This window comes from Gracilinanus agilis, chromosome 3 (genome assembly GCF_016433145.1).
Source record: "Gracilinanus agilis isolate LMUSP501 chromosome 3, AgileGrace, whole genome shotgun sequence".
NCBI classification, from domain to species: domain Eukaryota; kingdom Metazoa; phylum Chordata; class Mammalia; order Didelphimorphia; family Didelphidae; genus Gracilinanus; species Gracilinanus agilis.
This window is the reverse complement of record NC_058132.1, coordinates 679,143,404-679,158,508: the sequence shown is the minus strand read 5'-3', so window position 1 is coordinate 679,158,508 and position 15,105 is coordinate 679,143,404.

Genomic DNA, 15,105 nt, shown 5'->3' with positions numbered 1-15,105 from the left:
ATCATGTGGAAGGCAGATTAAATTGTGTAGAAGTTGCTGACTGACGAGTTTAGGCTTGATCTTGGCTAGGAGAGCTGCCCCTAAGCTGACAGAGCAGCCCACAGGCACGGTCTCAAAGCAGCCTACCACCTTCTGAGGCCTAGGCTGCCTGAATACTTGTTTGGGACATTAGAATGGAAACTCTCTTTGGGGGGGGAGGGAGGAGAGGTCTGGTTTTGTTTGTTTGTTTGTTTGTTTGGTTGGTTGGTTGGTTGGTCTTTTGGGGTTTTTTTGGCCATCCTTCCATTCTCCACTCACAGAGTCATCTCCTCATCTTTAAACTGACCATTGCTGAATAGCCTCTGAATGGAGCTCTGCTTGGAGTAACTCCCTTTCCTAATTCATCTGCCAACAACTACCAAAGGGTTATTGTGAAGCAAAGTTCTAACCTCCCCAGTCCCTTCCTCTGTAAACTTCAGTGACTCCCTTTTACCTTTAGAATCAAGATTGATCTTTGCTCTCCTGGTGCACCCCTCTTCCGCACTTGCCCTAGGCCTTCCATATGTCATCCCTGAGGCTGTGGGGAGCTTTCCTTCCCTCTCCCCTCCTCCCCCAATCTTCTGCACAGTCTGCCTAGACTTTTTCCAGGCCATACAAGTATAGAGAGGCACTTTACCAGCTTTTCTGCCTGGTCCTTCCCTTTTCCCCATTCTAGAGGGACACTGTCTCTTGGACCATAGGCCTTCTTAGCTATTCCCAGCTGTTGCTCAGACTGCTTAGACCAGCAGGAAGTCATCATAATCCATAATTGTTGATGCCTCTATTTAGAGTGTGAGCTTCTTGAGAACAAGAATTTTCACTTTCTAAATAATGATAATAGCCAGCATTTATATAGTGCCTAAAAGTTGCAAAGTGCCCTACACATATCTTATTTGTTCCTCACAACAACCCTGCGAAGTATTATCTGAATTTTACATATAGGGAAATTGAGATATAGATTAAGTGACTTGCCTAGGGTCACTCAACTAGGAAGTATCTTTAGTGTGATTTAAACTCAGTTATTATTAACAAATTCATCATTGTCCTACCTAGCTTCCTGTTTACATCCCCAACACTTAGCATGGTGCTTGGCACACAAGAAGCAAATATAAACCTTTTTTTCATCCATTCACTCATACAATCTACAGTTTAGCTAAACTGGCCTTCTTGTACACAAGACTTTTCATTCTCTCTCTTTGATCCTTTATACAGGCTGGTCCTACGCCTTGAATGCCCTTTCGGCTCACCCCTTTTATTAAAATTCCTAGTCTCTTTCAAATCTCAGCTCAAATGCAGGCTTCTCCTGATCACTGCTCCCTCTCCCCATTACCATGTATGTGTTTTTGCATATATTTACATTTGTATCTATTGTCCCCTCTCCTGAGCCCCTTAAGGTCAGAGATTGTTCCATTTTTGTCTTTAGGTCTCTAGTATGGGGCCTGGTACATACTAGGCTCTAAAAAAATGCTTCTTGATTGATAAAAGAAGGTGAGAATTCTGAGTACATTCCCTTTTTATTTCCTTCATCTCTGGAGTGAATGATTTAGATGAGAAAACACTGAGTTGAATTGCACAAACTAGACTGGCAAGGACTAGAGAAACTAGGAGAAATGGAGGTCTATAACCTTGTGAGCTAGTTTTGAAATCTTTCCTCTGATATCAGTGGCATCCTGGCAGCTCAGACAGGAACATGTCTTTGTTATCCTGTAACTTGCTGCCTTTTCTCTCTCCCCCTAATACATACAGAGCCTGCCTGGATGTCAAGTTTTTCAACTGTTCCATCCCAACTTCTGAAAGATTTAACTCCAAAATTTCACTTTTCTAGTGCAACAAATATTTTATTCACCAGGCTGCTGTACTAGTGCTTTAGATGCAAAGATTAAAAAACAAAAACAAAACAGTACCAGCTTTCAAGGAGCTTTTATAGAATCGATAGCTTTTACTAGTAAAAACTTACATAAAGATATGAATTAGGCATAACCCTCCCAGGTTTCTTTTGTATTTTGAGGAAGAACTTATTAGTTCAAAATGAATCCTTAAGTGATAGAAAGAATTAACTTTTAAAATAGTTTGGGGCATGAAGATGAGACGATCTGGGTTCAAATTTGACCTCAGATACTTCCTAGCTGGGTGACTCTGGGCAAGTCACTTAATCCCCATTGCATAGCCCATACTGCTCTTCTGCCTTAGAGTTGATAACTATATTGATTATAAGACAGAAGGTTTTGTGTTTTTTTTTTTTAATAGATTGGGACTATTCTACCTTTAAATCCATTCCCCCCCCCCCTTTTTTTTTAAACCCTTGTACTTCAGTGTATTGTCTCATAGGTGGAAGAGTGGTAAGGGTAGGCAATGGGGATCAAGTGACTTGCCCAGGGTCACACAGCTGGGAAGTGACTGAGGCCGGGTTTGAACCTAGGACCTCCTGTCTCTAGGCCTGACTCTCACTCCAGTGAGCTACCCAGCTGCCCCCTCCCCTTTACTTTTATTGTTTAGCTGTGTCTGATTCTTCCTGACCCATGGGCCATAGCTATCTGAGATTTTCTTGGCAAAGATACTGGAGTGTTTGCTATTTCCTTCTCTAGGGAATCCCTTGGATCCTTTTGTGACTTGCCCAGGGTCACACAGCTAGGAAGTGGCTGAGGCCAGATTTAAACTCAGATCTTCCTGACTCCAGGCCCAGTGCTCTTAACCTCTGCTCAACCACTGCCTCTTCCCCTTTTACTTGTTCTATCAGCAGACAAGATGCACTGGATCACTCTTCATCCCCAGAGGAGTCAGGAGAACCAGGAGTATTTGAAAGAACAGTCAAGACCTGAGTGGGAAGGGACCTCAGAAGCCCTCTAGGCCATGTAGTCCTTCTTTCACCTTAGCAGGAATTCTCCTGCCAGAGCAGTACCTGGAAAGATTCAACTTTATCGTCACACAATCTGGGACAAAAAGTCCTCTCGCCTCTCTTGGAGAGATTAGTTAGGAGGAATTATGACTCTCCTGGCTAGCTTGAACAGGCCTAATTGTTTCCTTCTGTCAGACCTAAACTGACCTTCATGACCCAGCACAGACTGCTCTGCCCTCAGAGGCCAAGCAGCCCAAATCTGAATAAAACCTGTTTTACTTGTGTTACACCTGAATCTTGTCATTCTGGTCCTCCCTAGCCCAGCAACCACCAAGTGCTGGAGCATCTGACAACTTGTCTCTGCTTCCAAGGGGGGCCATTGTCAGTTTAGTACCGGGATTGGCCATTATAATAAATCAGCCTGGCTTACTTTTAGTATTGTTTTTGTTGTACAGTGTCTGCACATTTGATGTGTGCCTTATACGCCTTTATCCAGCTCACTTATAAAAGTATTAAATAGCACAGGCCCAAATATGTATTCGGGCAGCTGGGTGGCTCAGTGGATTGAGAGCCAGGCCTAGAGACTGGAGGTCCTAGGTTCAAGTCCGGCCTCGGACACTTCCAGCTGTGTGACCCTGGGCAAGTCACTTGACCCCTACTGCCCACCCTTACCACTCCTGGGCCAAGGACGGTCCCTTGCCCGGATGAAAAAAGGAGGAGGGTTGGGCGTGGGGCTAGCAACCCCACCCTGTAAAAACTACATCTGCTAAAGAAACTGCAACCTAAAGTAGGGGCAGCTGGGCTAGCTCAGTGGACTGAGAGCCAGGCCTAGAGACGAAAGGTCCTAGGTTCAAACCCGGGCTCAGACACTTCCCAGCTGGGTGACCCTGAGCGACTGTGTGACCCATTGCCTACTGGTTGTGGCCCTATGCTCCTAGAATGGAGTCCCAGGATAAAAAAAAAAAATGTATTCTAGGGCTACTTCACTAGAGGCCTCCTTCTAAGCCAATACTGAATGATTTACTGACTGCTCTTTGGGTCTGAGTATTCAGCTATTTCTGAATCCACTGGTATCTTATCATGAAACCCAGATTTCTGACCATCTTGTAGAAGAGATTGAGAGATTTAGTCATATTCTTTACTAAATCTTTGTAAACTGTTTTTTCAGCACCTTCATTGATCCAGTAATTGTATCCAAAAAAAAGGAAATACGGTTTTCTTATGATGATTTGTTCTGGGATGTCCCTTATGAAGCTGTACTGGGTCTTTGTGATCATTGTTTCCTTTTTTAGTGTTAATTGAATTAATTTGGACTCATTTTGTAAGACTTTCTTCCTCTCTGCCTTTTGGGGGGTGGGGTGGGGAATTAAAATAATAATTACTCCTCTCCAGTTCTGTGATATCTTCTCTTTTCCTCATCACAACAAACAAGGGATAACTTCAGAAATGAAGTGCAGATCTGGGAAGTGAACTTTGCTGTTTTTGCTAGTCATTCTTGGGGCCAGTTCTCCTGCTGATTTTCAGAGGTTCTTTATTCTAGAGAAGTGTTGAGTAGTTTCCTTTGTTAGGGTGGAAAAAAAAATCTCAAGCTTTTGACTGTCTCAGTTCTGTTCATGTATTCAATGTTTTTATGTGTTTAACATTTCATATTATTGATAAATAACTTCAGTTATGTTGGATCACATTTCTAATTGAGCTGCTTTCTTTTAAAAAGAGCAGTTAGTTGTATATGAAAATTTTTAGAACATACATTTTTAGGACACTTCTTTTAAGAATGAGAGATTTGCATTATGAGCTCTCTCCCTTCCCTTTGAGCTTCAAAGGGTATGAGTATGTGATCAGAGTTTTAAAAAGCAATATACTAATTACACTAAATTAATATATTATGCTATAAGTTAATGATTATTTACCTTTTTGTATTGAGAAAAAGAACATATTGTTTCTTTTGAAGTTAACAGCAAAACGTTATTATTTGGGGGCAGCTGGGTAGCTCAGTGGAGTGAGAGTCAGGCCTAGAGACGAGAGGTCCTAGGTTCAAAACCCGGCCTCAGCCACTTCCCAGCTGTGTGACTCTGGGCAAGTCACTTGACCCCTCATTGCCCACCCTTACCAATCTTCCACCTATGAGACAATACACCGAAATACAAGGGTTTTAAAAAAAAAAGTTATGATTCTAGAAACAAGTAAAAATGATTAATGATTTAAAGTGACAAAGAGATAATGACACTGAAGAAGATAGCCAGGAAAAATAAAATAATAGCCTATTTAAATTAGATGGCTATCAAATACAAATGCATACCATAGACAGCTGTTCTACTGCTAGTCAAATTAACCCTTCTTGCATTTAAATGTCCATCCTACATGACCTCTTCTCCCTTCTCTTCAGGGGAGTTAAAAATCCTCCATCAACCCATTATATTCGTTTTTTCCTTCAGGAGACAAGAATTTTTAGTATAGTAATTATATTAGTAAAAAGCCAATGTCCTTTTTCATAGGAAAAATGGGAAGAAAGATAATTCAATTCCACAAATGGGTTGTTTTTAAAAATTCTTGGTTTTATATTTTGATAAGTAGTAATGAGATATAGATATTATTATTTATAATTTATATTGGTAAAAAATATTTAATTTAGATATCCGTGTTGCTGTGATAGTCCAAACCCTCAAGCACATACTGTTTTTCCCCACCCAGGCAAGAAATGATGGTTTCAAATGTGCTCCTTCCATAATAAATATGTCTGCTTAGAGTTATTATTGTTGTCAGTAATGATTACTAATTGTAATAGCGCTGTTACCTAACATTTGCAAGTACTTTTCAAGTTAAAAACCATAAACAATAAATGGCTTTTTTTTGGAGTATTAAATCAGTATCTCTGCATATTGTGAAGGACCTAACCAAACATAGAAGATTAGTTTTATTATGACATCATTGCTATGGTCATCCTGCTTGGATAAAGCCAAAGAGCTTATGAAGAAGATAAGCTGCATTTAAATCTGCATTAATTCTAGAGTTAAATTCTTCTCTCAGAAAATGCAAAACATTTTTAAAAGGCAAACAATTAAAGATTGTATACTCCTTACAAGTTGCCATAGTTTCTTTCATTGTATTTATATGACTAATGGTGCTCATAGTGCCTCACACATACATACACAAATATATATATGTATGTACGTGTAGATATATGCAAAATATGTACAAGGTAACCATGGAGAGAAAGATAGTACTAGTCTTGGGAGGAACAGGAAAGGTATGTAGGCTCCCTGATCCAGGCTCTGCCCTGGGCCTTCCTCATTCTACATGTTCTTTGGCTTCATTAGCTCTCTGTGGATTCTATTATCTTAACATACATAATCTCCAGGTCTCTGTGGTGTTCCAAAAATCTTAGTGTAGCTGAAATCTTATTAAAACTATTATTAATGGCTTTAATGTTTAATAATAACTTTAATAACTACTTAAGCTATTAAAAGCTTAAAGCTCTTGTTTTTCCTTCATTTTCAAAGAGGACCAGTGACATCATGGGATGAAACTCTGACCTCCTGGTAAATTGGATTTAAGTGAGGCAGAGGTATATAAAGTCACCAGGCCCACACTCTGTTCCAGAATCATTGAAGCCCAGTGGCAGGACAAAAGTCAGGATGACTGGCAATAATCTGGGGGTGGGGGGATGTGGGGGGTGGATGACCTTGTCATCTTCCATGTCTGACCAGGCACTTCTTAGCACCTGCTTCAGCCACTGTCATGGCCATTAGAACAAATTGTTCTTATCTACCTATTCCACTAGGGGAAGTCTTCATGTGCTTGGGGTAGACACTCCCCTAACTTACCAACAGATCTAAGGTTCTTTATCCTCACTAGGACCTCCAGTTGCATAACCTTCAGTTTCCCGGACTGTCAGCCCCGCGTTGTTCCCATCCCAGTCCTGACCATTTGGTGAACCAGTTCAATTCTACACTATCATCTTCTGGTGATTTCCCTGCCCCTGTATCTTATGAAAGATCTTCCTCTTTCAAACTCCCAATCTTAAGTTATTCCCATTATTCCCTGCCTTCATTCTTACCATGCTTCTGAATGATGGAGAGAATCATGAAACTGTATTAATTCAATCCACTACACATTTATGTTACAGAATTTCAACTGGGCCCTCACTACAGAAGGGCAGCCTTTACTCATTATTTAATATTAGTTTTTCCAAACCTTTTCATCTCTTCTCAAACAGCCCATAGTTCCCTTTCCTTTCTCCCCAAGTTGATAGTTCATAGTTTAGAAACCATGCCTTGAGAGCTCCCACTGTTACCCTTTCCATCTCACCTTACTCCAGATGCTTTTCACTACTTTTTCTTTCACCCTTGGCTAACATTGTGGTGGCCCTTCTCCTTGCTGATGTAAACTCCTCTACATGTATAAGCGATCTCGTCCCATCCCATCTTCTCTAGCAGATTACCCCCTCACTCACTAATTTTAAATCTCTCCCAGTCTAATTTCGCTTTCTCTTACTACCTTTTTACTGTAGAGGGTGCCACCATCTTCTTAGCCATCTTGGCTTTATTTTCTATTACTCAATGCTTATATCTAAATCCTGTCATTTCTACCACTCCACTGTACTCCCACCTCTCTCCTCTTGACACTGCCACCACTCTGGTATGTGTTCTCATTACCTCAGGCCTAAACTGTTGGAATAGTTTGTTGGTTGATCTTCTTGCTTCATCTTCCATCATTCTAGTCCATATTTTATTCAGCCATCAGATGGATCTAACTAAGGCACAAGTCCGATGTTGTCATCTCTCTGCTCAACCAGCTCTAATGGTGCCATGTTGTGTCTATGATCAAATATAAAGGCCTTTGCTTAGCTTTTAAAGCCTTCTATAATCCTTCCTACCTTAACAGTCTTCTGACTGCCCGCCAGGCCTGGAACTCTCCAGGCTTCCTTCAAGTCTAAAGCCCTACTTTCCTGCAGTAAATCTTTTCTGGTCCCCCTTGATGGTAGTGACTTCTCTTGATTATTTCCCATTTATCTTGTCTGTCATTTGTTCATAGTTGTCCACATGTTGACTCTCCCACTAGACTGTAAGTTCTATAAAAGCAGATACTATCTTTTGCCTTTCTTTAATGCAGACATTTTTAGGCGCGTAATAAAACCTTAGGTCATTAATTGATTGCCTGCATTCCATGGGGCCATGGAGCACTTTAAGTGAAGTGACTGAATGGGCAGTTCTTCATTCCCAGGGCTTTGTATATAGGAAAAGCACACAGTAACTGCTTGTAGATTGGCCTGTCACTAGTGGATTGTTGCTATTAGAGATACTTGTCAGGAAGGTAAACTTTAAAATGTAGTCTTTGGCTTTTCCATTGTGATTTTCATATATAGTTTGTTATTAAAATTCACTCTTTCTGAACTGTGGGAACAGAAATGTAGAAGGAAAACATATGATCGATCACATAATTCAATAAGGACATGATTAGGGTTTTGATGTTAAAAGATCACTCTACTACAAATATGAATAACATGGAAATAGGTGCTGAACAATGATACATGTATAATCTAGTAGAACTGCTTGTCAGCTCTGGGAGAGGGGGATCATGAATCATGTAACCATGGGAAAAAATTCTAAATTTTTTAAAAAATTGCTTTCTTAAATTGTTTGCTCACCCCTTTCACTCCTAAAAACCAAATCCTTAATCCTCTAATTGCCTTCAAGATGATTCAATTTTATTTCTTATTGACTCCCTTCTAGCAGTACTATTCCCCTGTCATCAGTGCTGAATGTTTTAGCTAAAAGGTTATTTTTTTCCTCCCCACTGCTTAGCAGTTTGGTAACATTCTTTTTAAAAGTAGGGTATTTACTTGATTATTGTATGTTATATATAGCTTTGTGTTCCAGCAATCGCTATTTTATTTAAGTTTCATAATGAACACAGAGAGTTGTGTGTGCATCTTTAAAGAGATTAATATTTACATGAGAAAATCTCTTGACAGCCGTCTTGAGCAGTATCATCTGTCACTACTCGAGGGGCAAACACAGGCTTGGAGGATGAGTGAGCTGGAGCAGTTACGGCAGGAAGCGGAGCAGCTGAGGAGTCAGATCAAGGTAAGACCCAGCACTCGACTCTCTTGGAGTTTTTGTCCTGCCTCATGTGCCAGTTTAACCACTAGCTTCATTTCGCCCGGTTCGTAGGGAGGATGCAGGGCGCCCAAAGGCTTTTGGGGTGAAGGCCAGCTTGTAGCAGGGGACCCTGGGCCGGTGACCCCCTGTGTGCCCCGGCTCCCCGGAGAGCCTGCCTACACTGTGCGTGGTGATTGCCTTGGCGTCTCCCCTGTCAGCCGTAAGCCGCGTGAGGGCAGGAATTGTCTGCCTGCCTTTGAATCCACCGCATGACGCACAGCTCTTGGCGTCTGCCAGGAGCTTGTTGACTGGCTGACTGCCCTGGCCTCGAGCCCCCCAAACAATGGAAACAAACCTATCATGGGGTTATTTTGATTCTGGAAGAAACGTTCTTGCTCAGCAACTTCATATCATCTTCATTGACTGTCTGAGACTTCCAGAAACTGCTCTGTGCCAATGGCTGAGCCTCTAGAGGCAGACGGGGGCATGCGAGTGAGCAAGTCCCGGCCTGGAGGTGGTTCTAGAGTGACCCCAGCGGGTCAGCCCCCACCCTTCCGTCTCAGTGCTCCTCCCCCCAGCAGGAGGCCCGCACTCACGCTCCCTGCTCTTGTGCTTGGCCCGGTGTCCGGGGAGTCCTGGCCGGGGAGCTGGGCCGCATCTGGGAAAGGAGCGTTCTGGATTGACTCCTCCGCTTCTTCAGTGCACACTAAAGGAGACCCTGGGATTGCAGGGGCTGTAAATTCTCATCAGTCAGCATTTTGCTTTGCTTCCAGAAAAGTCAGAGCCATCTTATGCCTGTTAACATACGCGGTCTGTCTTGAATACTGATCAGACTACATTTGGAATGTGGCTTCCATTCAGAGACTTTTTTATGTGGTGTTCAATTCAAGCCCTTCACTAGCTGGCTGCAGTCTGCCTTTTTACCTTATTAAACATTATTTCCCTTCATGCACTCTGTGTTCCAGGCATTCTGGCCTTCTTGTTGCTCCGCACCAGGGCTTTTCATCTCTTGTCTCAGGGCCGTTAGCCAGGGGCCAACCCTCCATGCCTGCCATGCACTCTTTCCTAGTTTCCCTCAAAATTTAGCCTTTCTTAATCCCCTCAGCCATTAGTATTTCTCCCTCAAGATTATCTTCTGTTTATTTTGTAAATACTTGTGTCATTTTCCCTGTTTGAATTTAAGCTCCTTGAGCCTGTCCTTCATTTTCTTGTATCACCTGTGCCTAACAGTTTGCTGGGGATTTCAGGGACTTGGGGAACTCCAGGTAAGGAAGTGCAACCAGTGCAACCATTCTATCACTCATAGCCTTAGAGAGTTGCCTGGGCCACTTGAACTTGAACCCAGGTCCTCCTGACTCTGAGGTCTGCTCTCCTCATCTCACTCTATATCACTGAAATGAATATTTTAGTTCCCATTTGTTTTGTCTTCCCCATTTAGATCATAAGCTCCTTGAGAGCTGTTTTCTGGTATTTATATGCACAGAGTTTAATACAAGGTCTAGAACATAGCATTTAGTAAATGTTTTATGTATCTAGTGAAATATTTGTTGATGATTCAGTTCATGATTTAAAAGAAGAATTTTTTAAAAATTTAAACACAAAAGGTCCCACATATACTAAAATAATCATAGCAACACTTTCTGTAGTAGTAAAAAACTAGAAACAAAATGGGTACCCCTAAAACTGAACCACTTTTAGTACATGAATATAATGAATAACTATTGGACATTAAGAAAAGTCAGATTACAAAACCTTTTTTTATGACCACAACTTTTTCTCAAAACTAAGACCTGATTTTTAAATATCAGCTTTCTACTAGTATTATTGTATGACTGTGAATGTTGAACATACATGAAGACCCCAGCGGCAAGGGCAAGCTCTTACTATGGGAAAAAGACTACTGGAAGTCCTGGATAGCAGTTGGGGAGAGAAAGTAGGGTTAGACCAAACCTCATCTAACTTGCCAAGATAAGTCCCAAATGTTTTCATGTCCTAAATATAAAAGAGTATATAATAAACCAGTTAGGGAAAAAAATGAAGGAATTAACTTTCTGTTCTGTGGAGAAGGGAATAGTTCATGACCAAGAGGTAGAGAAGACACAACAAATTTAAAGTTTACAACAAATTTTAAAGGGTTTTGCACAAACAAATCCAGTGAAGCTAATATTAGAAGGAAAACACTTAACTGGGGAAAAAATCTTTGCAATGAGTTTATCTGATAAAAAGCCTTAAGTTCCAAGCCATATGAGACACTGACTCTGGTTGATATGGTCAAAGGATATTTTCTAACAAGCAGTTTATAAGGGAAGAAGTCCATTTTGTCAGTACCCATATTTTTTAAAAAGTGCTCCAAGTTGCTCAGAATTATTCATTTAAAGCTACTTGAGGTTCCACCTTATACCTCAGATTGGCAAAATTGGTACCCCCCCCATCCCCAAAAAAGTGACGTGTCAGAAGGTCTGCAGGAAAACAGGCTCCCTGATGCACTGGTGATTGATCCATGATGCAGCTATGGGTACAGTTTCTTTGGAAAGTCATTCAGAACTCTACCCTATATTTGCTGAATTGTGTATGTCCTTGGACTCAGTCATAGCACTCCTGGGGCCCATATTCCAAAGAACAAAGGAAAAGGCATTGAGGTAACAAGCAGTTAGTAAGCATTTCCTGTATGCCAGGCACTGTGGGGGTACAAATACAAGCAAAAAGACAGTCAGTCTGTGGCTTCCAGGAGCTTCCAGTCCAATAGAAGAAGACATTAAAAAGGGAACTGGAGAGTAGGGTAGGAGTTGTGAAGGGACCCCAAGACGAATCCTGCCTGCCTCCTGACAAAGAAGTGATGGGCAAATGTGTAAAATAAGACATATTTGGGGACTTGGGCAATATCATAATTTATAAGGGAATTTGTTTTGCTTATATATTACAAGAGGTACCCCCCCCCAAAGGGAGAGTAAAGCAAGAAAGAGGAAAGCTCAATAATTGGGAAGGTAGGGACTATTAATAACTTTAAAGAATGAGATTTCAGTTAAATGATTCGATTAGAAAGAGGGTTTAGAAAAAAAGGGAGTGGACAGCAATTAAAGGCACTTAGTATAGATTAATTTTTCCAATTTAGCCATGAAAGGAAAGCAAATATAGGATGATAGCTTAAGGGGATGGTTGGGTCAAGTAAAGGGTTGTTTTCTGTTTGTTTGTTTTAAAAGATGAGGGATATATAGCCATGTTTGTAGGCGGCAGCAGGGAAGTAGCCAGTAGTTGAGAGTTACTAACAATTTGTTAGCCTGGTAACAATGGAGGGGTCTGCCTTGGCAGAGAAGGGCTACCTCTTTGAGTAAGACAAGGGCAAAGGAGGAAAAAGTAGAGGAAGATATGCCAGTGAGACTACATGAGGAAGAGGAGAGAAGCAAAAGCTCTCTGAAAATGGACTCAGTTGTGGGTTTTTTGGTTGTTGGGTTTTTGTGTATCTGTGTATTTGGTGAATTATGATGCATTTTCATCAGGTTGGGGAAGGAATATCATGACTTGAGAAGAGACAAAAATGGTTTGTAATAATCACTGGTGAGTGGGAGAGAGAATCAAGTAGGGAGGTCGAAGAGGTTTAATTCGCTGCAGTGAGGGTCCAGTCGGGATTATGTAACAAATTTTAGTGGGCTCAGCCTGTTTTTCTGGCACTGTTATTAGGAGGGAAGTTTCCAGATCTTTTTCAGATGAATGGTTCCCTCGCTTTGCCAGATCCCTCTTTTTAAACTGTTTTTTTTGGAACCCAAATGTTGGACTTTATGTTTTTCTCTGTTATATTCTGTATTACTAGATTTGGTTCAGTGTCCTGACTCAGCCTTCCAGTGTGTTAAACTGTCCCTCTGGGGTAATTGCTCTGAATTAATCATATTTGTTACTTCTTATAGAACAATAATATTCAATCCTGCTTATTGCTACAATTTCTTAAATCATTCCTCAATTGATGGGTACCCATTTGTCTTTTCTTTGTTTAAAAAAAAGTATTACTACAAAGTGTTTCACATACTTATAACATCACCTATTTATTGAGAAAACAGAACATCATAGAATTGGATCTGGAAGCCACTTTAGAGGTCATCAAGTCCAACCCCCCTCATTTTACATATAAAGAAACTGAGATTGAATGACATGTTCAGGGTCATATAGCATTTATATGTCAGAAACAGGATTTGAACTCAGGTCTTCTTGAGTCCAAATCCAGCTCTCTATCCAGCCTAGCCATGTTGGCTCTTTGTGATCAATGTTCCCTAGGTGTTTACTAACTCCTTTTAGTAATACATTTTGCTGGAATTAAAGCCTAGCTCACTGACCTAGACTCTAGTCTTTACTTTTTTTAAAAAAACTGAAACCACTGTACTTCTCCAAACCTTTAGGATCTCCCCGTTCTCTACCTTTATTTTTTTAAAGGAAAAAGCAGAACAGCTCCTCTCTTTTTATTAATGCTTTGTTTTATGTTACTATCATTGTCCAATAACTTCTTCACTCCACCCCTTAGCCCTCCTTTGTAACAAATAATGTTAAGTAAAGCAGATTTATCACATTAGTCTGGAAAATGTAGCCTTTTTTTAAGCATCTCTTAAGAGGCAAAAAGCATTCACATCAGTCCTTGTTAGGTCACACCGGTCATCATAGAAGTCAGAGTTCGAAAGTCTTTCAATGTTGGCTTTATATTATTGAGATCATCATGTATATTGTTCTCCAGGTTCTCTTTACTGTGCATCAAATAACCAGGTTTTTTCTTAATCTTCCTCTTTTCTATTTCTTTATAACAAAATACTATTCCGGTATATCTTTGCATACCACAATGTGTTCATCCATTTCCCCCATGAATGGGTACTCACTGTTCTTCCACTTCTTTGCTGCTACAAAAAATGCTGCTGATGGGTCAGCTAGAGAAGGGAGGCCCCAAGTTCAGATGTCAGACACTTCCTAACTACACAACCCTGGGCAGGTCACTTAATCCCAATCGTCTAGCCCAGCACTGGTGAAGAATTGGCTTGTGTGCAGAGCCAGCATGGGGTGGGGGAGGAGGCCATTTTTACATGTCCCACCCCTCTGTCCAGCCACCCAGAGGAAGCACTTCCTCTGCTCTCTGGGTTAATGCAGGGGGCTCACAGGCAGCTGGAAGGTCCTTTGCCCGTGCTGGCCTAGCCTTTACTGCTCTTCTGCCTTGGAATCAATAGAAGATAAAGGTTTAAAAAGAGAAGTGCTGCTGTAAATATTGCTTGAGGTAAATGTCTATTTAGTAGTGGTATTACTATGTCAAAGGGTATATGTAAATAAGTGACTCTAAAAACATAAGTCTATGTTGGTTCCAGAGTGGTTGGGCTTGTCACCAACGGGGTTAAGTGACTTGCTCAGGGTTACGCAGCTAGGAAGTGTTGGAGGCCCTATTTGAACTTTCTTTTCTTATCTGTACATTTAAAAAATATTACCACAGCCCCTCTTCTGTCTTTTTTTTGGCATCACTATTGCTATTCTTTCCTACTCTCTGAGTAAAAACTGAGGGAAAGAGATTAGCAAAACCAAACCAAATAATCCAAAGAATGACCAAGACCAAACAAGCATCTCTTTGTACCTGGAATCCATCTCTTCTCTGTCAAGAGAGGGAGGCATGTTTCGTGCTGGGGCCTCTGGTGGCCAGGTTAGTCATTGTCTTTCAAGGTTGCTTTTCTCTACCCATTGCTCTCCTTTGTAAATTGTTCTGCTTCTGCTCACTTTGCCCTGAGTCACTTTAAACTACCCAGGATTCACTGAAAGATCTCCTTTGCTTTTCTTGAAGTGTAATAACATCCCATTACATTCCTATACCGCGCTTTGTTTAGCCATTCCCCCAACTGTCCAAGTGGTGACCTAAGGCACATCGTAGAGTCTAGTTCTTTGCTTTTTTTCCTTATCTCCCCCCCTTCAGTATAAGTTTTGTTTTGCTTGTGATTCTTCCCTTCACGGTATCATCCTCCATCTTACTTCCCATCTGCCCATCTCCACTCGTTTCCCTGTGTCTTTCATATGTTTCTACACCAACTGTATGAGTTTATTTAGATAAGAGTACAGTTCATCTAATGCCCATTCCTTTCCTTTCCTTTGTATTCTTTTCTTCTAATATAACCTAATTATGAGAAATAGCAAGTTCTA